Source organism: Zootoca vivipara, chromosome 11 (assembly GCF_965207765.1).
Source record: "Zootoca vivipara chromosome 11, rZooViv2.hap1.1, whole genome shotgun sequence".
Taxonomy (NCBI): Eukaryota; Metazoa; Chordata; class Lepidosauria; order Squamata; family Lacertidae; genus Zootoca; species Zootoca vivipara.
Genome location: NC_142594.1, coordinates 32,907,622 through 32,935,556, shown reverse-complemented (window position 1 = coordinate 32,935,556; position 27,935 = coordinate 32,907,622). Strand labels below are relative to the sequence as shown.

The following is a 27,935-nucleotide window of genomic DNA, read 5'->3' as shown; positions in this document are numbered from 1 at the left end:
ATATGATGTATCACAAGTTAACAGCATTAGGCTGCATAGCAAGGATCTGTCATGTTGTTCCTCTCACAAAACAACAATTGTGGTTTGCTGTCCAAAGTTGGTAGCTGCTCGTGGCATGGGAGCAAGGAGCTATGTGTACATCTCTGAAACTGAGGTTGACTAAGGATTGAGAAGCCACATCCTCCACTTGAAAGGCTTTGCAATAAGAATTTCCTGATCTCTTTAGTTTTCTCTAGCATTTGTGTAGGTGGGCAAAGATTTTCTAGCTCCATGTGGTATATGGATAATTGTGAAGTGTATTATATACCTACAGTATTATATAAGCTTATGTTTTGTTTCCATTGACAGTGAATAATATCTCTAAAGTTTAGTGTGAGAGGTTTTCATTCCATTTAATAGTGTATGTATAGTATAGCTACGCTGGCTCATAGCTGCCAAGTTATCCCTTTTTTAAGGGATTTTCCCTTATGCTGAATAGGCTTCCTCGCGAGAAAAGGGAAAACTTGGCAGCTATGCGCTGGCTCCCTTGGCTCCAGTACTTCTTTAAGGAATTTGATTGTTTCAATTGCAATGGGCTATCCTATAAAACAACACAGTAACAAGTGAACATAAAAAGTGGGTCATAAAAATAATCTCTTCCCCCTCCCCCACAAGAAGTATTTTGTGCTGTAGGAACCAACAGTTCTTTAAAAAAATAAAATCTTCTCCCAATTCAATATTACAGTCTTATTGAAAATGTATTGCTGGTCCTAAAAGAATTCTTTCTTTTGGATAGAAAATAAAAGAAAATGATTATTTTTGGTTCCTATTTGGTATTACCTTTTTCAATACAAAAATATTTCAGTAAAGTGCAAAAAAGACTACCTGGGCTGTGGACAAATATTGATACTAATAAACAATTATGGTTTCCTCATTTGAAAATAACTCTTGATTATGACATTCCCAGCTACGCTGGTTCTCTTATATTTTCCTTCAACTTATCCTTAAGTCCCATACTGTCTTAATTTGACACATTAAAAGTTGAAAAAGCCTGTCTATAAACAATTCCATGAAGCCCCCCCGTCACTCTAATAGCTAATATCTAGAGTTATATACAGTTTTAGTTTCCATTGATCATTTGCAGCAAAAGCATAGTTGTACATATAATTTAAGGACTCATTTTCAGTGCCGATCAGAAGGCCAGCAGTTCGAATCCCCACAACAGGGTGAACTCCCATTGCTCGGTCCCTGCTCCTGCCAACCTAGCAGTTCAAAAGTATATCAAAGTCCAAGTAGATAAATAGGTGCTACTCTGGCGGGAAGGTAAACGGCGTTTCCGTGCACTGCTCTGGTTCACCAGAAGCAGCTTAGTCATGCTGGCCACATGACCTGGAAGCTGTACGCTGGCTCCCTTGGCCAGTAAAGCAAGATGAGCGCCACAACCCCAGAGTCGTCCGCAACTAGACCTAACTGTCAGGGGTCCCTTTACCTTTACCTTACTTTTCAGTGCCATTGTAAGTGCTGTCATATGGTGGCCATCCTGGGACTGCATAATTCAGTTTTTTAGCTTGCAGTGCTAAAATCTTCCCGTCCATGTAGCATTCCAGACCTAGCCTGCTTCTTGATGTTGTGTTTGTGTTTAGGGAGGCCTCTTTGTATGGCAGAGCAAGCATTCAAACTTGCAGTTCACCTATCCGCATTCTGAAAGTGTAAAATGCCAGGAGGGTTGTCTCATACGCTTTTTTCTGAACACGTAGATCAAGTCTGTGGATAGAGGAACACTTTCTTAAGGTCCTTTCTGCACCTGTATTTTAAAGAACTGTCACCGTATATTTGCCATTCGTATTACTGTACTTTTGAGAAAACATGGGTTTTCATAATGATCCATCTGAATTGTGCTCAGTGGCCTATCTTCCTCCTGCCTGAAGCTATGGGGTTGTGATGTGGGTGGTACAGTGGCTATAGACTCTTACCTGGCAGGTGCAAAAGGCGTTTGTACCCACTTCCCCCAACTGAGCAGTCACCCCCCCTTTTCACTCACAGTTGCACAAAAAAGTTCATAGGTATGATAAATAGACCTACAAATGCAATTAGGATGCAGATCCCCAACTGCAACCTCTGTGAGAAGCATGAAGAATCTAGGTGCTAATCATGGAGGAGTAACCAAGAAAACGTAGGCATAGACCAAATTTGTAAAATTGCCACTTACTATTGAAGAAATACTGTATTAATGCCCTGTTGATAATGACCATTTTTATTATTGAGGCAAGTGAAGACATGAGTAAATAACTAGGATTAGTAGATTTTATTTCTTTAAGCTTCCGTGCATGTAATTCACTCAGGTATTTTAATAATAGAACAACAGGTAAAGCATACACTGAAATGCATTACATTCAGAACTAAGGTGGAAAATAATTGATTATGCAAAGTAGGCCTAGGTCCATGTAAATGTTTAGGGGTTTTACTTATCAAATGCATGCTGATATCTCAATTTTTGGCACTTTTTAGTAACTAGAGCATGTCAAAATGAAATAATTGAATTTTTTTATTTTAGTACTTTCCTCCTACCTCTAAAATATATTACTTCTGCAACTTTTGAACTATTTCTCCAAACTAAATATCCTGTGTAATTTCAAAACTAGAGTTCCTCATTTTTTTTCTAGGAAAAGGTCTGCAATGCCCCGACCATTTTTTATTTTTTTTAAAAAAAACGCTTTAATTGCCATTTGTATAAGGCTGCATATGAAAATTTCCAGGAAGGAATCTATTTTACCTTTTCATTTCTCCTCTGTTAATGAAATGTGCCTTGATTCAGAGCATGCTCACATATTGTTGTTGTTGTTGTTTAGTCGTTTAGTCGTGTCCGACTCTTCGTGACCCCATGGACCATAGCACGCCAGGCACTCCTGTCTTCCACTGCCTCCCGCAGTTTAGTCAAACTCATGTTCGTAGCTTCGAGAACACTGTCCAACCATCTCATCCTCTGTCGTCCCCTTCTCCTTGTGCCCTCCATCTTTCCCAGCATCAGGGTCTTTTCCAGGGAGTCTTCTCTTCTCATGAGGTGGCCAAAGTATTGGAGCCTCAGCTTCACAATCTGTCCTTCCAGTGAGCACTCAGGGCTGATTTCCTTCAGAATGGATATGTTTGATCTTCTTGCAGTCCATGGGACTCTCAAGAGTCTCCTCCAGCACCATAGTTCAAAAGAATCAATTCTTCGGCGATCAGCCTTCTTTATGGTCCAGCTCTCAATCAATGCCTTGTCGTGGCTAAGGGGCTTGAATAACTCAAGAGAAGCTGTGAGCTATGCCGTGCAGGGCCACCCAAGATGGACAGGTCATAGTGGAGAGTTTTGACTAAATGTGATCACCTGGAGAAGGAACTGGCAAGCCACTCCAGTATCCCTGCCAAGAAAACTCCATGGACAAAGACTACAGGCCTGTTCATATATACTCCTGTCTAAAACATATTTACTTAGAAGTATAAGGTTCCTTTAGATGACCACTTGCAAATCTACCTAAGCAGCTTTCCTAGCAGAGATGTAGTGGGGGGCAGGGGGGCATGGCCTCAGGCACACATTTTTGAGGGGGTGCAATCAGGCACCCCAATGACAGGCGTGGAGCCCTGGCAGCTGAGGCACGGCATCAAGCGTGTTTGTCTAGTGGGCAGGTGGACGGACACAGTGGGTGAGGAGCCTGTTGGAGGCGGGTTCCATTCACCATCCATGCAGACTTCACATGTGCCTCCTGGCGTGTGCCCCAATCCCAGCTGCCCAGTCCACCAGGGGGGCACAACATTTGCCCCAACCCACGCTACACCGCTATTTCCTAGGAAATAATGGGCTTTCATTAGGAAAGTATTATATCTCAGGGATAGAGCATGTGTTCTGCATTAAGTAGGTTCCAGGTTCAGTCACAACAGTCTCCTGGGGCTGGAGAAATCTGTCTGAAACTCAGAGCCACAGTCAGTCAGTCAGTGTAGAGCTAGATTTGTCTGTTAAAGAGCAGTGTAACTGTCTGAGGTCCTTGGAAGGAAATGATGGTATATAAATATAATAAATAATTAATACAACCTCAGTTTGGGAATTGACATAGCTGGTCCTTCTTCCTTACAAGCCTCCCTCTTTTTTGCCTCTGCTGCTGGGGGAATATTCTTTGCCATGGTTCTCCCAGCTCCTCCCTCTAACAGAGAGAGGGAGAGAGTTCCCCAGGAAATAAGCTTACTGCAGTGTGCTACTTCTAACTACTCACTGGAAAGTCAAGAGATCACAATTTTTCCCAAGCGTGCCCATGCAAAATAAAAAAAGAAAAGCTATAATTCACTTCCTTCAATTATTACCCACTGGAACTCTATCATAGTCTTATTAACTTTCTCCCCATTTTTTTAATTCAAAACTGAGCCTTACAAACTATCTCTATTTTAGTTTACGAATAGGAAGAATAGAAAAAAAGTAAACCTGAACCTGTTTGCTTAAAATTAAACTCAAATTGAAATGTGTCCATAGTAGCTTTCTATTAATTCCTAATAAACAATGGAGCTCAATAAAAATGCACGCATGGTTTAGCACAGGAACAGATTCCTTATAGCTATAAATCAAGCTAGAATGGGTATTACCATTGCTAATACATCCATTAATTCAACCGCACTGTTAACGTTACTACAGCTACGAAGAAAAACTTGGCTAATAGGCAGCTGCCTGCAATGATCCTGGCCTGAGGAAAAATTACAAAGTTGAGCTAACACTCCTTGTTTTACTGAGCACAATAGCATTTACTTTTAAATCCAGAAACAAGAAAAATGTGAGAAACCAAGGCAATATGTTTATAGTGCATTCAGTTGCAGTCTGTATCAAAGCATACATGTATACAAATGTACAAACAGGAATAATCTAGGTGTAGGTATAATTCATGTTGCATATGCATAAGCAGGAGGGGGAGGGGGATTTATGAGAGGCTGGCCAGGTTTAATTCGCGTCTGCTTGTATTTAGCACTTAAAGTTTCTTACATTCAGTTTGCTCAGAAGCGTGATGAAGTGCTTCTTGCTTCTGCCTCAAATCAGAAATGCATGAAGTACAGCTGCAGAGATAATACATTCTCCCCAAAGGCTTTGGCTGAGCAAATTAGGTGTCAATGGGGTGCCTGCGCAGGCAGTACTCTCTCTAATTAGTCTCTTGAGCCTGGTTGGTGGCGAGAATAAGATGATCTAATCAATTGGTCTGTGTCTGATGGTACGTGTAAAAATCCTACCAGGCAGAGCTGTCTCCCACAGGTCACTCACCTGCACAGCAGGATTGCTCATTTTCATTTTTCATCTCTTCCATCACATGATGCTGACAGTTGGTTTTAAGAAAATTGAATTTAAAAAAAGAAAGAAAGAAAGAAAACTGGTTCATAGGGCATGTGGGTCAGAATTAAGTTGCATTATGGGTATTCGTGATCCAGTTCATTTACATGGGTAGCAGAATACTTTCATGAATTTGTTTGCCATATACATGGTTTTGTCAATAACATAAAATCTTTTTATTTCACAAAAGATTATTTCAGTAAAAATGTAAGCAAGGAAAGAGTGTTTCTTCAATGCATTTGAGGGAATGGTATCTATTGCCTAATTTTATCAGTGGAATTTAATTGGGAACGGCACATTGCATGCAGAGAAACATGGCATCCTCTTCATTATTGCTTCGCTTTTAAAAAAACAACCCATGTGATTGGAGGAACCAGTATTCTAAAGTGGTATCAAGCCAGCTGTGTGCATTGAGCCTTGAGTGTGTTCAGCATGCTAAGACACTGGGGGAGCCCTGCCCCATCCTTTCCCTCAGAATGTACCTCCAAATGGACTGCCCTTAAAAGTCATGGTGTGTATGCAAAAAGAAGCTAGCATGCCCTAAGTATTTTTTAAAAAAAACTGGGACAAATATTCTGAAAATAGTGATATCTTACCCCATGCCTTGAACTATAATTAATATTTTAAATCAAAGCTTTGTCTCACTTCTCTTCTCCTCAGACTAGCAGCAACAGTATTTTAAAGTTACTATTTGGCTTCTTTGTTCAAGTCAGAAATTGTTCTCTGATTTATGAGAGAAGCAGTTCTATATGACACAGGATTTCTGGACAAGATAAAAACACGATCGTACTGATTCTTAAGCCCTTAAGTTGTACCCTAATCATGCTCATTTTTTTCTGTAAATATACTGTGAAGAAATCAAACCTACCCACACAACCTTTTGCATTTCAAAATTAAAAGTGCATTTTTGTGGCAGTATGTTGTTCTACGTCAAAGGGATTTTTGAGGATCTCTGAAAGCAAGCCTTCCTTTGCTCTTGGGAAATCAGAGGTAACAAATACTGGATTTTGCAGCAGTTGCTGTTATAAGCAAAGATGTGACTGGAGGCCATATCACCATCTGCAAAGATTCTAAGAGAAACTTTGATTTTTCCTGATCTGAAGAAAAAATAAAAATTAACTGGATTCTTTTATAAAATAGCTTTAAAAATACTGCCGTGAAACCAAGGACTGGTCTATGTAAGAACGGACATTGTGTCTATAAGACTTGTGCACTGAGTAAAAACCATTGTCTTGTCTTTGTATTGGTTCATTCTCTCCCTCAGGCAAGTGGTTTCTCACTCTTCTGGCAATGCAAAATGTTGAATTTTTTAAAAATGACACCATAAGAATAAAGTATTGTATTTACTCAAGTCTAATATGCCATCAAATCTAATGTGCACCTTAATTTTCACAATGTAATTTGGCCAAAAAAGGTGAGCATTAGATTTGAGTAAATACGGTAATCAGTCTCCAACTTGACTTTCTGCTAGTTCTGCACACTAGCATCAGCAAATGCTTGTTTGAAAGGATGAGGTTTACCCATAGTGATTAAGAAACAGCACTTCCCCACTTCCTATTTCAATTCTATGTACCGGTACTTCACAAGGCACAAGTTAATTCTACTGAAGGTGGCACCAACAGCACCCACTCAAAAATCCAAATCTACTCACAGGTCCAAAAAGATTGGCAACCCCTGAGCTAATCCCACAGAAAATAAGGTTGGACAGAAGAGGACTTTCTACTTAAGTCTCCAGTCATTCTCCAGCCAGGACCAAAGTGACCAAATAGCACAGTATAAGTACAAAATGGGACTTGTTAGTGGTGTCACCCAGAATCTCTGTCAGAAGCTGTTATCAGTCACTAGAACCCATTAATTAGGTGCCCTGCATTTTCTGTGCATGGAAATAGTACTCTAAATCAGGCATCCCCAAACTTCGGCCCTCCAGATGTTTTGGACTACAATTCCCATGTTCCCTGACCACTGGTCCTGTTAGCTAGGGATCATGGGAGTTGTAGGCCAAAACATCTGGAGGGCCGCAGTTTGGGGATGCCTGCTCTAAAGCAAGAGTGGAGAACCTTTTCCAACCCAAGGACTTCATTGCCTCCTGGGCAAACTTCCAGGGGCCACGTGCCAATGGTGGGTGGTCTCAGGCAAAACTGGGTGAAGCATTAGCCTAGGACACATTCTAGCTGGGCAAAATTATTAGAATGCAAAGCAAGGCAAGTGGGAGGTGTGGCTGAAAAGGTGGCGTGGCCAGATAGAGAGGTCTGAAGGACCCATTCAACCCCTATACCTAAGTTCCCCACTGCTTACCAATGTCTTGTGGCAGGACATGTGGATCCAGAATTGGCCTCCACAGTCACTTACGGACCCATCGTTAAAACCGTGTTTATGGAAGACAATCTTACTCGGATACGAGTGATCGCCAAAGATGAAGAAGAAGTCCTAAAGCATGTACAATCTAAACTCCATTACTAAGTCATCACAGAAACATACCCGCATACTCAAATTGGGGTCTGGGATTCAGGGCAATTTCACTTTACATATTAGGTGCAAGCTTAATTAAGTTTTTAAATTATTATTATTTAAATTCTTCATTCTTGGAAGTAGAGCTTCTATAACTTATCTTCTTATTCACTTCTACCTTATTTCATTATCTAACCATTCCTAGAGTTACATGATATTATCTCTTATATTCTAACAAGCCATCCTATGTAGGTTCGGTTTAAGACTAAATTGCCTGCTCAAGATTATAGAGTGAGTTTCAAGACTGTTCATAAAACTCTGTGTGTCGTCGTCCCCCCCCCCCATCTCACTCTAATGTGGACCCACATACCTGGCTCCAAATCTAGAGCTGATTAAGGGAGGCTCACTTAAGGGCCAGGGAGGTGGATGTGTCTTTGTAATTACAGAAGTGTCAGCCAATTGGCGATCAACACAGCCAGTTTCTGTTGCACAACCAGTTGCTCCTGAGTTCAGTTGTCTTAGGAAGAAGGGGTGGCTGTGGATCTGTTCAAGCTATGTATTTTAGTATACACCATTCAAGGAAAACATTTAAGAGTGCCTACACTTCAAGCCTTTCCTTTATAATAGCTTAATATTTGAAAAAGGGAACCCTATATTACCTTAAACCAAAATCAGTTTGATGACACTTAAGCATTATAACAAGTTACTTTGTACTGTTATGTTCTTGGTCATAATCCTTATTGTACTTTCTATTGGTTTTTATAGGAACTAAGATCACCAGACTGGAGGAGAACCAAAACCTAAAAAGAGCCAACTCTATGAAGACACCATGGCCCTGCTTCCTTTCTCTCTCAGTGGTGGATTTCAGTCACAAGAAAAACAATGCTGGCAAGACCTTGTTCCCCTTCCCTCTCACTTTATTTATAACCTTGCACACATTTTGATACCTTGTGATTTCAGAGACCTCTGTGAAGATTAAGCTTTTTTGCTTACTGATACATGGCATGTTCTTTTTTCCCAGCCTTTTGTGTTGAGTTTATCTGGTTTTTCCACAGCAGCACAAAACCCTTGTGAAGATATTTATGCTTTCACCAGCAATGTCTTATTAAGACAACACATTTGGTGTTCACACTTCTTCAGTAATGTCTGTAGATAAAAGCCAGTCATGGTATGCCACAGTGTGTGTGTTCATCGAAATGTTCCACATATTTTGCAAATTGTCAGAAGGATACTTTAAGCTAGAGCAGAGCTTGCTAAGTTGGTTGTAACAATCAGTATCTTACAACTATGCCTATTTATTACTGCTAGAAAACATCACGTTCCTTTCTTTAACCATGGCAATAAGTGCATCTTAGTCACCCTGAGTTTGGTTACTCAGCCTATGTTGCATAATTTGGCAGATTTTAAAACAGACTTCCACTATATATATAGTACTGAGTACTTCAAATATTTGAGACCTATTTAGAAAAAGGGGGTTTGGGAATTCCACATTTACTTTTTCTTGTAGCTTAGTTCAAAATATATTCTAAAAAGGAAAATAAAGGAGACAAGGGAGGGTGAGTTTACATTAGGATAAGCACTATGGTATAGAATCTGTAGTTGCTGAATGAGCCATTTAAAAGCCTAGTTTTTAATAGTCATCCAAACTCCAAATATTTGTTCTTCCAAACCAAAGCATCTTTCCAGTTATTTTTATAAGATGTTCAGATACAATTGGAAAATGCCTCTGTTACTGCATCCTCAAATGGAATTTTCTCCAATAATCGTTCAAATTTCTAAAGATTAAAGTAATTGGGAATTGAAGGGATTTCTATTCTTGTTTTGAGGGAGGGTGGATGATGGAGCCTATGGGAATCTTAAGGGCTGTAGCGGTTTCTGCCTACCATTCACCATCCCTAACATGATTAATAACACTTGTATTCTAGGAGATGGGGAGTGGGCAATCCAAAAAAATAAATTTGACATGCTTACAGTGGGGATTTCTCATCCATTTATTCCAACAAAGAAAGATTATTTGCCTTTCTAGTACATCAGCTGCCTAAAAACACATCTATTTTTATAACGCGTTGATTGTAGCATCTAATGCTATGTTAGAAAAAAGGAGAAAACATAGGACCCATTCTGTACTTTCATTTTGTAAACTGATGTCTTGATATTGTTTGGAGTTGGAAAATTATTGATTTTGCTGAGGACTTTTTTTTAGCAAAAGGCAACAGTGGTAAATATTATTCTGTGATACTGATTCCAGTAGTAATGCAAGAATTAAAATATGCATCTCCTAAATACCACTACTAAAACTCAAACCCTAAATATCTCAAACTTTGTTTCTGTATCTGTGGAAACAAATAATCACAAAATAAAATAGAACACTTTGAACGTAACACAGATGCCTTAACTACGACTTGTTTTGAGTTCCGTATTCAACCTTTTGTACGTAATCTCCTTTTCCAAGTTAGGTCATATTTAGATGTTTAAAGATGGTTTCTTTTTTTAAAAAAAAAAACAAAGTATCGTGCTTGCAAAAATGTGAGGAATCTTTGAAAATGTAACAAAGGTTCAATTAGGAAAATGAGGGTAGATCTTTAGATGTAAATCTCTTGCTTTGGCAGCTTAAGGAGTGAGGGAGGCAATTACACTCCTTGTTGAGGCAACTGATGGTTTGATGTAGAGAGGAATTCTACTGAAGAGCTCTCATCTGCGGTTTAAATGCCTAGCACCTTACTGTCCTCAATTAATCAAACGCTCAGAGCTTCTGCTTAGGTTTTGTGAATGTGCGTATGTATGCTTTCAGTGCTTCCTCTATTTAAAATAATCATTAATGCAACTGAACATATTGGCCTATAATATTTAGTTATCAGCTATTAAACTCTGAGAGCCAGCCCCACTCAACACATATCACTTCAATTACATGTTTTTGGAGTGATTTCCCATGGAGGATTACATACATAAAAACACTGTGTGAGAACTACACACTCCCCAAGAAGGATTTGTGGTCAGAATACTATGTCATTCCTAGATATTCCTGTTATAATCTGGCTTTTCAATTCCAGTGTTATTTTCCACTTGTGTCCCTTCATACAAATCATTCCAAAAGCATGCATGAGAACAATAGTTTTGGCAGAGTCCCTAATATTTAGCTTCTTAAAGAAGTTACTTTTTTGTCCAAGGTGCTGAGATTCCAACAGAATTCCATGTACTTCAAGCAACTAAATTTTAAACCAGTTTGAACTATTTATTTGTATTGGGGTGGGGAGGTAATTGTCACTGCAATGTAAGAGGGTTGTGTGATGGGCTGGTATTGTGCAGTATGATCTGCTGTATCCTCGCTATCAGGCTGGCTAGGAGAAAAATCCAGTGCAGTATAGTTAACCCATGCAAGTCCTCAACAGAGAGAGTAGTAATTATAAAACCATGCCTTCCCCTTTTTAGAGCATACTCCAACCCCAAAATATCTTCCAATGTCCTATATGTTTCTGCCAAGTCCCAAGGCTAGATAATTTTGTTCATAACTCCCTCTATACCATTTTATCCCTCTAATGATTCTCTTAAGGGTCACTCAGGCAAAACCGCTAATTTCCAGAACTCTATTCTGGAGGTGTAAAGGCTAAAGGCAATCCAGGAGAGCTTTGAACACTGCTTAACACAGATTTTTAAATGTTACATCTACTTCCACCAACAGCTGCACAAGCTTTCTCTGCATCTGAACATTGTGCCCTTGACTGCAGCAGAAGATGGGAATCTTGCGCTGTTGGTACTCCGAAGTCCCTTGCACAGTTTCCCCTGTGTTATGAAGCCACTCTGAGCTTTGCAAGATTGCAACAAAAGCCAAAACTTGATACAGTTCCAGTCCTCCTTTCAGCTACTTGAAAAGAAACAATTCATATTCTCATTTCCCCATGTATATAACAATTGTGGGCTGATTCATATGTTGCTGAAATGGAGGTTGTTGCTTTCCCATAATTGAATCCCGTACTTTTCCAGTAACAGTTGAATGAGCTTTATGACATGGGTAGATGAAAAGTCTACCTACAGGATCCAACTACTCCGCATGATTCTGTGCTTCAAATGCATAGCCAGAGAACTAGCAATAGAGGACTGGAGCTGGGTAGACCCACAACCATGCTGTTTTGATAACATATAGATTGGGCCTATATGATTGGTATTAGAAATGCAACAGCTTTCCTTTTCCTTACAGTACTCCTGAATTACACCCCTTCTTGTTTTAGTGGGCTTACCAATGAGGAGAGGAGACTCACAGTTCTGAAGCTGTGAAGAGCTTAAGCTTGCAGTCAACAATAAGAGTTTGCTATAATGTTGATTTTTCTTCTCAGAGGAACCCTACCAAACATGCAGAACACCTAAACAGTGGAGTAGTATTGACATTACTTGACTACAGTACCCTTGGGGTTAAGAATAAAGTGATTAAGTAGCAGTGGAAATGTTAATACACAATGGCTAGAAAACGTTGGGGTTCAAGTCTTCTTTTCAACATTTGGAAGAGCTTTACATAGACATTTCCTATTTATTCTGGTTTGGGCAACAGACCCTAAGTGTGATCTTTGATGTGTGTGCACAATGGACTACAAACTGTGTGCTCCATACAAAACATTATTATTGGTTTTATAACCTAATAGGATAAATGGCATTTAGACTGTACAGACTGGCACTGAATATAGATGCCATATAAATAGATGTTCTGTTATTGGCCATAACTAAACCTTCTCTCTTGACATAAAGGTGTGGAGGTAATTATATTTGTTGTTGCCTTGCAATATTCTCAAAAGCAAAAACAAAGGATGCACTAAGAAATTCCCTAATCCCAAAACTGCCCTTCTGCAGTGCTATATTCAAAATCTTCCCTTGCTGGGGCTCTTTATATAAGGCACAAAAGTGCTCTTTTTAACAGGGGTTTGGTACTCAAACAATGTTAATATTAAATATGTATACATACATATAGCCACACAATTTAGAATGACAGCTTGGTAAGCAGTATGGTTAAGTAAATGTTACATTGTTTGTTTTCAATGTGTAATTTGTCTGTATTATGAAAGATGTAATGGTTCGTCAGGTGTTGACTGTTTTCATGTAATATTATATTGAATAAAGTATCAAAGGATTTCTATGCTTCTTGGTAGTTTTATGTACAATTAGTACCACAATTCAAAAAGTTTAAAAATATATGGAGAACATATGAGAATGGGAAAGGAGAGCTTTTTGTTTAAGGGGTTTGAATTACTTCAATTGGCTTTATTGATAAATTTACTTTATTGAGAACAAATTGCAGCACAATATTGTTATTTGTTCATTCCCTCTGGGTTTAAACCGATGGTGGCAATGAGATCTTGAATTAACAAGATTGACTTTAGAAAATGTCCTGTTTGTTCACTCAAGGCAGCCCTGTTTAGGGAAGCTTTTAATGTTTGATTTCTGTATTTTAATGTTTTGTTGGAAGCCTCCCAGAGTGGCTGCGGGAACCCGGCCAGATGGGTGGGGTATAAATAATAAATTATTATTATTATTATTATTATTATTATTATTATTATTATTATTATTATTCCCCTGTGGTTATATTTCGTTCAAGATACAGGACACAAATACAAATTCAGAGGCTGTGCTTAAGGCAACCTTCTTTCTACATAGGATCAAAGTACCACCATTTGGGGGGAGGGCACTAACACTCTTCAAAACAATTTAATTTGGTTATGTGGATATAGCTCATTTTTCAAGTTGCTTCTTAGCTATACCTCTTGCCAAGTTCAGCCTGGCTGTTACCACCAAGAAAGCTTTTGCTGTAATAGCTACTGCTCCCCAGAGGAAAGTAAAACCAGAGGGAAGGTGTTTGAGCAACCCTGTGCCACTAGGTTAATGCACAGCTTTTCAGAATAATGGCCACCATTGTAAATCATAGCAGTGTGAACCCTACAGCAGCAAAACAGCCCGCTGCTACCAGTGGGGGGTGGTGTTATGGGCATTAGCTTTGAGAAGCTTATACTGCACAAGAGCGAGGAGGATAAAGGATACAAATCAGGAAACAACTGACAATACTTTTTATTATTAAAAAAAATCCAGGGCCTAGTATTTACTGTTCATTCCCCTTGTGAATAGTCGTATATATTGTCTGCAGTGAATCATGCTGAGAGTGTCAAGCACAATAGCTAAGAGCACACTAACAGTTCCACGGTTGTTCCTTCCAGTGGTGCTTGCTGAACAAGTAAAGCACACAATTGCTAAGCTCTGTTCTATTTCCAGAGAGTTAGAGAGAGATGAATTTGTGATTAATTCACAGTGTAATATTCCTGTCTCTACAGATGGGGGGAACAGCAGCATATTTCAGAATGAAAAGCTTTCTCCTCGGCCAGTAGCCAGGGCCACAATAAAATGACAGGAAAGAGACCTTTCTCCACATTGTCCAAACTTTGTTCCTGCTAGGTAAAATAAAGCTCTACTTGCGCTGGACACTATCTTCTTAACTACTGATGGCCAGACCTAACGCATCAAGCTTAGGAAATTTCTCTTTTTTCTCCCTGTCCCAGTGACAGATACTTAGATCAAGAGAAATAGCTTAGCAGTGGATTACCTTATTCCCTACTTTCAAGGCCTTGTGGAGTGAGAACAATTACTGTAGCAGGTGAAGGATGCTCAAAACTGGCTCCCTCTTTGCCCATCCACCCGATGGTCACAGAATGAACGGAAGAACTGTGCCTCCAGGCACACACACTTGTATCTATAGGTAGCCGTTTTAATGGCAGCAAATGCTTATGCAGTGTTGTAAAGATAATTCAACTGCTAGCCAACCAAAGCACATTTCATGAACAGAGATGTCACCCTCAAGACTGGAATGGGTCAATTTTCTCTTGTTATCAGTGAAAGCATTTTTACACCCTGAGCTTGCTGGGTGGCTTTCTAAAGAGGGGGGAAGCTGAAGGCAAAATAGTAAGTAATGTCACATAGGGTTGCCATTTATTGAAATTAATTTTTGTTGTTACCATTGTGGGTTTGAGGCTAGAGCAGAGAACTCTGAGCACCTATCATGGATTGTCTGGATGCAGGAGGGTGGTGGGAAGATAATGAGTGGTCAGAAGGAGAAGACTGGGAGAAGTTGTTGGAAGCTGAAGAGGTAACTGGGTTTAGTGAGCAGGAAGAGCCTGTGGCAGAGAGCAGTCCAGAACCAGAAGCAGAAGAGGAGGCTGGAGAGGAGTGGTGGCCAAGAAACAGCGCTGTGTCAGGCTGGTGAGGAAGCCAAGCTGTCTCCCCCTCCTGCTGTGACCAGTTCCCCTCCCCTGTGGCCTCCCAGAACCCAAAGAAGTATGATGAGGGCAAGATGCAAAAGCAGGCAAGATGATAAAGCCTCAGATTGCTTGGGAAGGAACTGTGGGAGGATGGGGCTTAGGAAGTGGTGGGAAGGCAGGAACCTTCAGTTCTCACAAGTGTCTCATAGGGGTAAGATCTACTGGGAAGAGTTGCTTGTGCTCACTAGGTCTGGCCTCCTGAGCTGTCTTGTTTCTTTGAATAAAGAGTTAACTTCACTGAAGCCATGTGAGTTACTGCTGACCTGCTCCTAGCACCTGCTTCTGACAGCACCTTTTCAGTTCAAAAGCTGTCTTGTTTGCCTAAGGCAGGTTGGAGAACATGCAGTTCTCCAGATGTTGGGACTCCCATCTCCATCAGCCTCAGACAGCATGATCAATGGTCAGGGATGGTGGGAGCTGGAGACCAAATAATCTATGGAGGATTATTATTATTTATTAGGTTTCTATACCATTCTTCATCTGAGGATCACAGGGCAGTTTACAATATTAAAGCACAAAAATACATGCCATAATAACAAACAATATGCACTTTCTATATTTCTTTGCCACTGTGTCTTTTTCAGTTAACACAACTTCTTAGTTCTTGTGACATTTTATCCTACTTCATTGCTGAGGTAACTGGCACACATTCAAACTATAAATAATAGCTTAAGGGATGCATTGCAACAGAACTGATTTGATTTGGGGGAAGGGGCAGGACTGAAATTTTGTTCTCTTTTTAGCAACACCTACTTTTGTACTTTTTATTTTCCGGATATTCTGCAAAGAGAAGGTGCTACATCGCTATCAGTATCTTGGAACAAACCATTCTGGCTTGGAGGCCTAAAGGCAGCAATTCTTGGAATATTTTTCCACAACCAAGACTGTGCTTCCAAGCTGGGAATTATCTCACGAAACACACACTACTTCAGAATCTAGACTCTCTTGCATCAATAGTGTGCGAACAAGCTGTGCATTCTAACAGCACCAAGAGAGACAACTGCTGATGCCCAGTTGGACATTTGGGAGCTGCCTGCTGTCTTGCATTTCCTGCTGAGAACCCTTGGGAAATATAAGGGCAGGGGAGAAAGATTTGATGTCTGAAAGAGAGAGAGAGAGGAATCGAAATGATGGCAGCTCAGAGAGACAGCAGTAAGTTGAAGGAAAGGAAGGGTAGGAGGAAATTCATCATTGAGAAAGAAACACAAAGTTTGCAGCCGAGGAAAGTAAGAAATGTTAAAGGGTACAAGATTAATTGGCATGGAGATACTGGGACAAAAAATTATTATAATGCACTATTCGAGTTATCCAAGTCTATACTCAACTGCTTGATAATCCAATACTATGGAAACAAAAATGCAGAACTGTTGTGGTTGGGATGGTGTGTGTGTGTGTGTGTGTGTGTGTGTGTGTGTGTGTGTGTACACGTACCCCACTTCCCCCAAACGGTGAGAAGTTCCAGGAGCATTAATATAGAACGTAAGAGGAGTATGTTTCTACTCACAGCAGATCTATTGAAAATCAGTTGAATTAATCTAGTCTTTTCAGTAGGTCTACACCAAATACAACTACCACTGGATACAACCCAGAAGGAATCAGGCCCGCTCCCAGTGTGTTCCTTATTCTTTTAATCCTCTGGCTGACACATGGTGACACTCTTTGGATAGTTATTATATAGTGTTTGTTTCTCCTTCTCATTTTGCACTGCAAATTTAATATATTTATTTAAAAGTGGTAGTGTTGACTGACATTGATATTTACAGATGCCTGAGAAGACGCCATATTTTAATATGTCACTTAGTTTAAGATTCACACTCCTTTTTTGCTTTGTTGCTCAGCAAAGTAAGCTAGGGTATAATATAAACTCAGAATTCAAAATAACATCCTAAATAATCTTTTAAAAGCTTCCCCACAGACCAATAATGTATCTACGTGAGAAAATTTACTTCTAAATTGAGATCTACAATTCTGAGAGGCCAATTATTTTAGTTTGGAGGGATACAGAGTCTGTTGACTTGCATCCCTTGAGAAGTTGTTCATATATTGAAGTGTTTCTTTTGACAGTAGCAAGCATTTCCCTGGGTTAGCCTGATGTACATATAAAACAGTATGCTCTGACCCGGAAAAGAACAGCATCAGAGAGCATGACAATTCAGATTATAAATATGAATGAAATTATTCATATTTGCATTATTTTTTTGGTCAATACAGAGCTGTGAAGCATGGCTAATATCCAACTTTAATGATACTCAAAACAGACCCATTGAAAGCTGTAGAATTAAGGTACATTGATTTCAATGGGTGCTATTCAACATTGCACTCTTCCAATCATTCTGTCTGCATAAGCTTTTCAATTTGCCGAACCGAATGATCCCTCCCTCCTCCCCCTTGCATCCTTCTGGGGGTTCTCCTGAATCCCCTAGAGCCTATTTTGGAGGAAGCATGTGTGTGCACAAGAGGAAGTGGGGGAGCTCCTCTGGCACAAGCAAAAGGTCTGTGTGGGTCTTCTGCCAACAAGGCTGGCCCAATAGGTCTACTCTATAAGTGTGACTAACATTGAATATCACCCTGTGTTATCTTTTACTTTACTGGATATATTTCGTTTTTAAAAATTTGTACATGGCTTGAAAACTGGGTATATTAAGAAGTTTGTGATTTATTTATTTTTGTAAAATGAACTATTGCTGTTGACTCTACTATTACATGTGAATGCTTCTACTCTAAAAAGGTATCTTGGGTTTGGATCCAGAAATGCATAACTTGAAAGCTAAAATGGAAACTTGGGACTAGATCCAGGGTCAGTTTTAGATTATGTTTCTGGGGAAGAGTCATAGCTCAGTGGTAGAGCATGTGCTTTGTCTACAGAAGGTCCTAAATTCAATCCCCGGCATCTCTGGGTAAGGCTGGGTGAGAGCACAGTCTGAAATCCTGAACAGCTGCTGCCAACCAGTGCAGACAATACCAAGCTAGGTAGACAAATGGTCTAATTCAGTATAAGGCAGCTTGCAAATGTTCCTTCCTGTGTGCTCCTAGTTAGTTTAACTTAGTTCTCACTGATATCATTCAGGCTTCACTTAGCCCTGATTTGCTTGTTAACTTGAAACCCAACTGATATCAGTGGGAACTAATTTAATCTAACTTATTGTCCAGATGCATCCCTGTGTTTCATTGTGGAGGGGATTCTGTTTTCCCAGGAGACTGTCCACCTGGGATGGAAGAAAGGAACAGGGGGATCTATAAACATGCCAATATCATTCCACACTAGAAAACTGAAACAGTTGTCTCTTAAGCTCTTTCATATATTTCAGGGGTGGGGTACCTTTGGCTCTCCTGATGCTGATAACCTACATTTCCCATCTATCCCAGCTAGCAAGGCAAATAGCCAGGGATGATGGGTGTCATAGTTCAGAAATATCTGAAGGGTCAAAGATTCCCCACATCTTGATTTGTTTGTTTATTTGTAGCATGGCAATGGCACTTCCTTATTTGGCTGTATGTTTGGCTTGCACATGCATATTTGAACCAGCTCCCCAAAAATGTGTTTCTGCTAATATTTACTCGCCAACGGGTTGTTCAGTTTGGCCATATGTGCTTACAGTAAAACTTAAGAGACATGATTTACAGCAATGGTTGCACAGGTCAAATTTCAATTACCCTGGCCTCTAACCCCAATGTCCCACTGTTCATTCTTCTTAGCAACAGACATGACATTTTTCCTGTAGAATTTGTGGATGCTACCTATTGTCAGGAAAGTTCCTCTTATAGTGCACCTAGGTCTCTTTTCTGGTGGAAATGTGAATTCATTTGAGGGGGTGGAAGTGGAGTGACATCTGCTTCTCTCACTTGCTATAAGACGGCATGTCTCAAAGCACAGGCAAAGCAGGTGGCTTGGCCCTTGCTCTCTTTAGACAATTGCAGCTTAAGGGGGGGGAGCTGCAGGAGGTGCTTCCCGGAGCTCCCGCTCACTCTGCGCATCTATATGCCACTCTTCCTGAAGATACGGTTTAGCTGCAGTTTAAGTTCATTAAAATTCGTAGGCACCTATTTCTAAAAAAGACTCAAGGCATCTTGCAGCAGATTAAATTACACAAAAAATCAATACAAGACAACAATATAAAACGACACCATAGTCACAGCATGCTACGCTATTGGATAAAAAGTATCAGGGATAATCAACTAAGGCAGGCACAACTCCCATATCTCATCAGGTGCTTGGGTGGAGAGGAATGTTGTTACCAAGTGAAAGCTTGTCACGGATAGGGGGCCACTACTGAAAATTAAGAATTAAGTATAAAGTTTTAATTGACCGTAGAAGTAGAGGTGGTCTTGACCTACCGGACCTGGAGCTTTACCATGACTCAGCAGCGTTACTCTGGATGAAGGATTGGGTTGAACTTAAAAACGACGACATTCTGGACCTTGAGGGAGAGGGACTAGGCTTTGGCTGGCACCACTACCTATTACAGGAAAATTTAAGGCCACAAAATATTTTCTTTTATAATATTATAAGAAAATCCATTTACAGAACTTGGAAAAAAATATCGGGGAATTCTGGAAACAAAAACTCCAGGGTGGATATCGCCACTGGAAGTGGTTGCAGTTAAAAGAAGAAATATGGGCTCCAATTGGCCAACATATAAGGATCTATTGGTAGAGGACCAGGAAGGATTAAAACTAAGAGATTATAATGAGATAAAACATTTATTAACTAGTTGGCTACAGTATTTTCAAATTAATCAGAGGTTCCAAATGGATAGGAAAATTGGATTTAATAGAGAAATTTCTAAATTTGACAAAATTTTAACAATTGGCAAGAATAAATATATAAAAATTTATATAGTTTATTATTAGATTGGGAGACAAAAGAAGAACTTACCAAAATACCAATGATTTGTTGGGGGCAAGATTTGGGTAAGATAATTAACTTAGAAAGCTGGGAAAATCTATGGAACAGGGATATGAATTATACCCCAAGCTATGATCTTAAAGAAAATTTAATTAAAATGCAACACAGGTGGCATTTGACCCCGCAAAAGTTGGCCATAATGTATAGAGGTAGTGAAGGAAAGTGCTGGAGATGTAAAAATGAGCTGGGAAGTTATATTCATGTTTGGTGGAGATGTGAAAATATTAAGCCCTATTGGGAGATGATATGCAAGGAAATGAAAAAAATACTTAAGTATTCATTTAAAAAGAATCCTGAATTATTTCTTCTAGGCATGCTAAACGAAGAAATTAGACCAAAGGATAGGAGCATTGTAATGTACACAACGACAGCGGTCAGGGTTTTAATTGGATCAAACTGGAAAAGCCATAAGATACCGAGCATGGAGGAATGGCAGAAAAAAATGTTAACTTACTATAATTCAGCAGTAAAAAATGCTGAAGTTAAAGGGATCAATGAACAAGTAAGAGACAAAGATTGGGGGAAATTTAGAAAATATTTAGCTACATTGGTGGAAAATCCCTCGCTCGCAGGAGGCCTATAGTGACTCAGATATAAAAGGTTTTTACTTGACCAAAACAAAAATCAGGCATACAGATGACATATAAAGGATTAATGATGCAGTACAAATGATGGCTGGAAGTGCTAATTCACTTGTGGTGGGTGGTGGGATGGGTGATGGGACCTTAGGAATGGAACAAGGATAATTACTGTTTTTGATTACTCTGTTTTTTCTTTTTAAATGAGCTTATGTTACCCTTATAATTATTTATATGGTATTCCTTATATTTTGAGTTATATTTTATAATTTATGATTTATGTATTTATGATTTCTGATCTTTACTTTATAATTTATGTATTTATGGTTTATAATTTCTTTAGTATGTAATTATTCTTTCTTTTCCTTCCTTTTATTTTCTTTTCTCTGTATAAACCTCTGAAATGATAAATAAATATATATATTATGAAAAAAGAAAAAGAAAAGGCCCTTTGTCACCACTCTCTGAACCACTCTTGGAAAGGCACCTGCAAGTGGGCTTCAGAGGTTGAGCTAAGGTTGTAACCAGGGTCATGGTGGTAAAAGTGTTCTGTCAAGTACTGGGGTCTCAACATTTATAGCCAGCCAAGCCAGGATAGGTGCTACATTATCTGGTTTCTGGTTTCCATCATCAATCTGGTCACTTGCCCTTCCGCGTCAGATACAGTTTCCAAACTGCCTTCAAAGGCAACCCCATTTAAAGCTCAATACAGTAATCAAACCTGGAGCTTATATACCACACATTCTTCCTTCCCCACCAAACTGAAAAATTATGGTGTTAAAGGCATAAGGGAAGGAGACTTCTTCACTGCTCTGCCTCACACAGTCTTCAAGTTTATTAAATATAATTAAGCTCGCTTTATAAAATGGCAACATTTCAGCTCTTGAAAGTGGGGCTGACACATGTATGGGAATACATAGGCCATATGGATCTGCCTCTCCCTTTGTGCCACTCTCTTTGCATTCTTGCCTGAGACTGGGGCGGGGGGGGGGGGGAGAGAAGTCAGCCGGAGCCACTGAACACAAGACTGCTAAGGAAGTCGTTTCCCTAGTAACAATAACCATGTAGCAGATCTCAGAACTTCTTGCCCTTTCTTATGGGATTTTGTTTTGTTGTTTGTTTGTTTTTCCTGGGTCAGACAGAGTAGAGGCAAAAGAAAAAGGAGGGGGAGAAGGAGGAGGAAAAGCCAGCTAAAAAGCATCTCATATCAGCTTGCTTGTGAGGAATAAAAAGTCTAGAGACTCAAACATGTCAGCTGTGTTTGCTGAAGGTGCCGTGGCTGACTTTGTTATCCTTCTTTCAAAACAAAACAAAGCAAAAACTAATGCTGCAGACCCAGCCATCGGGTGCACCAAGCTCAGGGTCCAGCTCAGCAGCTTCTGGCTCAGTCTTGGCCTTTCTCTCCCAACCACTAATTTATGACTGCCTTCTCCAGCAGCCCTGCTGTGTCTGGTAGCCTTGCCTCCAGTTGGACAACCTATAGCTTGGGGCTGAAGTATCACTCTTGCCACCAACAGCAGTGCCACAAGGCAAGATGGCCGTGGTGCAGGGTTCCTTCAGGATTTGTAGCCAAGATAAACACCCAGGCCCAGCACAGCAGCAGCACCCAGCACCCTAAGGCAGCTGCCAGGTCTCCAGAGTTGGCCGTTTCGGTCCCCAGCAGTGGGTTCACCTGATGCATTGTAATTCATGCATGTACCCAATACCAGTGAATTACAAGGTGGAAAGGGGTGCAATTAGAAACGGAAGAAAGGACCCACAGTGAGGTGGATGGAAGTCACATTCAAAGAGTAGAAGGTTATTTATTTGTGATTTAATGTATCGGTGATATATGATGTTGAACCTTTTTATCATGTATTGGTGTTTCTCGGGATTTTTTTCTTTTTTCTTTTCTTTTTAACAACAAATGGAATAGTTGTAATACTTAAAAAAAATCAATAAAGAGCATTTTAAAAAAGTAATTTATGTATGTACCACAGTCATAGCTATCCTGTGACACTTGGGTTGATATTATTATTATTATTATTATTATTATTATTATTATTATTATTATTATTATTTATACCCTGCCCATCTGGCTGGGTTTCCCCAGCTACTCTGGGCGGCTTCCAACAGAAACATTAAAATACACTAATTTCTTAAACATTAAAAGCCTCCCTAAACAGGGCTGCCTTCAGATGTCTTCTAAAAATCTGGTAGCTGTTTTCCTTTTTTACATCTGATGGGAGGGCGTTCCACAGGGCAGGCGCCACCACCGAGAAGGCCCTCTGCCTGGTTCCCTGCAACTTGGCTTCTCGCAATGGGGGAACCGCCAGAAGGCCCTCGGAGCTGGACCTCAGTGTCCAGGCAGAACGATGGGGGTGGATACGTTCCTTTAGGTATACTGGACCGAGGCCGTTTAGGGCTTTAAAGGTTAGCACCAACACTTTGAACTGTGCTCAAAGAAACTGTGCTCAAAGAAAGGTATTGTCCTACTATAGAATTCTGATTCCTCCAGCCACATCCCATGGACCATGGGTTTCTACACTTTCACTGCAGAATACTTAGTCCTGTTGGTGCAAAGGTTGACAGGAAGACTTACACATTACCTTTAAGTGTGCATTGCTTGTGCAGCAGGAATGGGGAATCTGTGGCCAGGGCCGGCCCTACGGCCAGGCTGGGTGGTGCAGGGCGCCAGGGCGCCTGCCCACCGGGGGGGGGGGGCACCGCGGAGCTGCGTCTGCCCGCCCGCTGCGCTGTATGCTGCTCCAGCTGCCCGTGCAGCTCCAGCCGCCGCGCTGGGAAACGGGGCAGGGCGGGGGCGCCGGAGGGATCTGTCGCACCATGGCGCCAGGACGCCAAATATACTTAAGACGGCCCTGTCTGTGGCCCTCCAGATGCTGTTGGACTGCAACTACCCACATCTCTGGCATGCTGACTGTGGCTGAAAGAGTCCAAAAACATATGGGAGGCAGCTATTCCCCATCCCTGACACAAAGAACCCTTTGCTGCTTCCCCCACTGCCATGTTAATTTATCAGCTATTTGGGTGGACCACGGCCTAACATTCTGTTGCCGTCAGGTGAATTTCAAGAGCTCTCTACGATTAAGCAGTTTAGAAGATGAACTGGTCATCCATCCTTCAGCAGGCTGCTGGTTGTAGAGAAAGATGTTAAAAGAGAAGAAAGAAGAAAGGAGGAGGCATCAGAAAGACAGAGAGAGGAGTCCCCACCCATCCACCCATAACTGGCTTCAGCCCTGCCCACAATTGGCATTTGGTCCTTGACAGGGGGGGAAAGGGTGCCCACGCCAGACTACCAGTACTGTATGGAACATACTGTATGGGATGTAGTTGAGCTAGGAAAGGTATCTGTCCAAGGTGCTGAGTTCTATGCAGAATGGCTGTTATTCACCCACTTACCGGTAGGTAAAGGTAAAGGGACCCCTGACCATTAGGTCCAGTCATGACCGACTCTGGGGTTGCGGTGCTCATCTCGCTTTATTGGCCGAGGGAGCCGGCGTACAGCTTCCAGGTCATGTGGCCAGCATGACAAAGCTGCTTCTGGCGAACCAGAGCAGCACATGGAAACACCGTTTACCTTCCCCTATTTATCTACTTGCACTTTGACATGCTTTCGAACTGCTAGGTTGGCAGGAGCTGGGACCGAGCAACAGGAGCTCAACCGAACCGCCAACCTTCTGATCGGCAAGCCCTAGGTTCTGTGGTGTAACCCACAGCGCCACCCGCGTACCGGTAGGTAGTATGGGGCTAAATGGGCAATTGGTCTAATTCACTAAACACCACTCTCTTCTTTTCTGGTTCATTGTCAGTAATGTACACTTAAAATGCGGTTCATGAATTGTTTCTCTCTCCAGATAGGGAGAGTCATACATTTGGATCTATGAATAAAAGTTTCTGTTCTGTTTTTAAGGATAAATAATTCTCATTGTAGGATTTATTTATTTATTTTAAAATCAATTTCCCTACTTTTCTCAGCCTCCAGGGCCTGACTATAAACAAGCTTATATTGTTGTGAAAAGACTCAGTCATCTGTCTGTATCATACACCGCCAGGATGTCGAGCGTTTTCTCCTTTTCTCTTGCCCTTGTTGCTTTTAATGCTGGGTTCTTTTCTCCAGCCATCCATAGTAAACACCAATTCCATTTCCATTCTATTATTTTTCTAATCAAGAGTTTGTCATGCAAAAGAAGATCTGAGGTGACTGTGTTTTCTATTATGCAAAGTATTCAACTATGATAATGGCTTTAGGACAGTTTCAGAAAGAAAAGGTGGGGGGAGGGGAGGAGTGCATGGAAAGATCCCTTCATATATATTTCCTCCCTCACATTTAAAATTCAGGCCACCGAGTTCACCCTAATTTGCCACACACATTTTCTCTAGTCTCCCCAATCTGTTCTTATTGTAAATAAAAGAATTGGCAGCTCCCAGTGAATGGGCTTCTCTTAAGTGCTTATCAAAAAGGGGGGGGGAGGGAGGGATGTAGAAGGAGAAGAGGGAAGAAAGGGATTGTAAAACATAGTCATATTTAGTACACTCTCCGCTTCTCTTTGCTTGCACGACTAAACTCGCATTTAGTAAAATCTACAGTCAATGAATTTTACCTTTTGAGCCCAAGATGTTTCTGCTCAGAACAAAGTACTGTAATATAAAGAAAAAATGCCAGCAAAGAAAACCTGACATTTCTTAGAAATTTTCTAGTCCGTCTTATGCCAAATCCCATAGGGACGACGGGGCTGTAAAGAATGGGAGTTTATTTTCCAAGTGCTTTGAACACAGCACTTTCATATTTTCTGGGGCAAGGTGCTTTGGCAATCTCAATAATTGTATTTTGCTATTAGTCTATCATTTGAAAATGTTGAAGATTCTGCACACACTTGATGAGGCAGGAGGATTTGCTTGCTTTTAGTTTTCATGTTAATTAATGTCCAACCAAATGCAAAAACTACTGCCGTAAACCTGATTTCTAGGACAACTATATATATATTTTCTTTGGCTCTCTCTTTTTGCCGCATGCATTTCTCTGTGTACATTTGCAGATACATCACAACAGTTGGTTTGCACTACTTGCTCAAAGTGACTGTCAAGGGGTGTGCCTTGGTGGAGAAAAAGTAAATAAAGCTCATGGTATGTATCACGGTTTATTTATCCAAGCCAAACAACAAGAACCCCCCTCCCCTAAAATTAGAATCATAAGGGGTCAAAAGCACAGAACCATCCACAGGCCAGCCTATGTGATTTCCCCATACCCAGACTCACGTCAATCGAAACCACAGTACACCATCATGGCCGAGATTTAGAGTACTATGTTAGGCAATTCTTATTGCCCAGTGAAACTCTGGATATGAGGGGGGTTTGGGGAGCAGCTTGTGGCATTGGGGAGGAGGGTGTCTGCCATTCAAAATGGAAAAGTAAAAAAAAATCCCATTGAGCATGCCCACAACCATTGGGTGCATCTAAAGTAGCTCCTTAGAAATCCCAGCCAATGTGCTGCACAAGATTATTTGAAGTGCTGGAAAAGCCAAGACCAATACAGTAAGGGAAGGTCAAATGAAGGTCACTAGTCAAATGGGCCTTTGTAATTAATCAGATCTGGAGTACGACACTCACTATGAACACCACCCTCATTTTCTTAGAACGACAATGGTGCCCACTTGAGAGGTGCCAGAACTGAGTTCTGGTAAGTTAAAAAAAGCTGTGTGTTTGTTTGTGACTCTGAGATTTTGATTCCTTTGGGTGATAGATAGTGCTGATAACTGAGGATGACCGTATGAGCAAAATCCATTGGAAGCAAAGATGCAACAGATATCCAAAAAACATGTATCTCTTCACTATCACCACCTCCCACAAGGTTGCATACCTGTTTCTGGCTAATTCTAGCTAGAAAACTGTCTTCGTGCAAACTTCAAAGCTGCTGTTTCATACTACCACAGGGCTCCACTACTGCAGGTAAATGGCCGTTTCCAGGAAATGTAGTTCTGATTCTATCCTTCCTGTACACATTTCATTCACCTCCCCTGAGGTTTTAGCTGCCCTATCCTGTATTGTTTAAAATATTTGTTTTTATTTTAAACTGCACTTGGTTTTAATCTGTATTGCTGAAACGCATTTTGGGACCTTTAGCAAAAAGTGGTCTAAAGAGCTAATACATGAATAAAATAAATAAAAATGTAATGAGAACATGTGATGAGGATTATCAGATCCCTGAACACTCAGTCACCATGGTTAAGCTGGCTAAACTCACAACAACAACACCTAGCAAATGCCTGAGAAAACATTTAGAAAACTAAATGCCTTTAGTTGGCACTGAATTATATAAGAGTCGGTCATCCTAAATTCCAGAGGCTGGGTGCCACAAATGAAAAGGCCCTGCTGCAACCTTACCTCACTATATTAATTTACTGCATTTTTGAAATGGCCACTTATTGGCTAGCATCTAATTCAGCGCTAATTCCTGGAATCCTTGCCAAATTCTGATATTTTCCTACTCTCTGTGAAGTATTTTAACATCCATCACAACCAGCACAGTCCCATTGTCCACCTCACACCAACCCCCAAACAAGATGGGAGTCAGCAGCGCCTTAATTCATCTTGTTTATACATCCTCCATCTCCCCTCAAATACAGCCCTTGATTATTGTTTTGACACATTCCTTAGAGTAGATAGTAGAATAGAAGTATTACCTTGGCAGGCTGCAGGCCAACTCTTATTCAAATTCTTCTGGCTGAAAAGCTCCCCTCCTTAAACTCCACTTTTTTCAATTCATCGTCTTGAATACAGAACTAGGCACTTCATTTTGGTGTGTAGCAAGGCTTGGTCTTTGTGTCTTTAAGAGAGAGAGAAAGAAGGAAAGGGGTAGGCCTTTATGATATTGTTCCATCATGCTAAGCACACACCGCAACAATCCTATATGCCCATTTGCTTCAGACCTGAGTCAACGTCACAAGATATATCAGCAAGTTCACACTTCTTTCTAAATTACACAAAGGTTTTTCAAATCAGTCTAGATTTTAATTTTGGTTGCAATTTTCAAATTCTCCTATCACAAACTTTTAGGGTGATCTGTAACAAAGCACAAAGTCCCTGCTCTCCACCAATCAATGTCAAGCACTTAAACAAAAAGCAAAAAACTTATACCATTCATCAATCTTGTTATGTGTCTGCACTAATAGTACCTGCAATGTAAAGGGTAAGAAACTGATTTGGAGACAAAACCGTTTGTACAAAGCCATCCAAGACTTTATGAGCAGGTTTTTGAACCCACATCCAATCTTAGTACAGTACTGTATTTATTTATTTGTTTGTTTGTTTATTTATTTATTTATTTATTACACTTTAGTTCTACCATTTGTTCAAGGAACTCAGGGCATCGTACATGTACCTGCCTCATTTAATCC

General features: G+C 40.5%; 1 protein-coding gene and 1 long non-coding RNA gene across 3 annotated transcripts in view; one reads left to right on the top strand and one right to left on the bottom strand.

Annotated features, from left to right (window-relative positions):
* Positions 1–12,885, top strand: part of CDK14 (cyclin dependent kinase 14) — a 234,570-nt gene extending 221,685 nt beyond the window's left edge. For both annotated transcript variants that reach the window (XM_035129982.3, XM_035129984.3), the window contains one exon: positions 8,534–12,885. The gene's annotated coding sequence lies outside the window, so the exon portion shown is untranslated. The remainder of the gene's footprint in view (positions 1–8,533) is intronic.
* The window catches only part of LOC148684258 (uncharacterized), a 37,485-nt gene extending 10,121 nt beyond the window's left edge, over positions 1–27,364 (bottom strand). The window contains exon 1 of the long non-coding RNA XR_015946407.1: positions 27,222–27,364. This is a non-coding gene — a long non-coding RNA (uncharacterized LOC148684258). The remainder of the gene's footprint in view (positions 1–27,221) is intronic.
* Between the last annotated feature and the right edge of the window lie 571 nt (positions 27,365–27,935).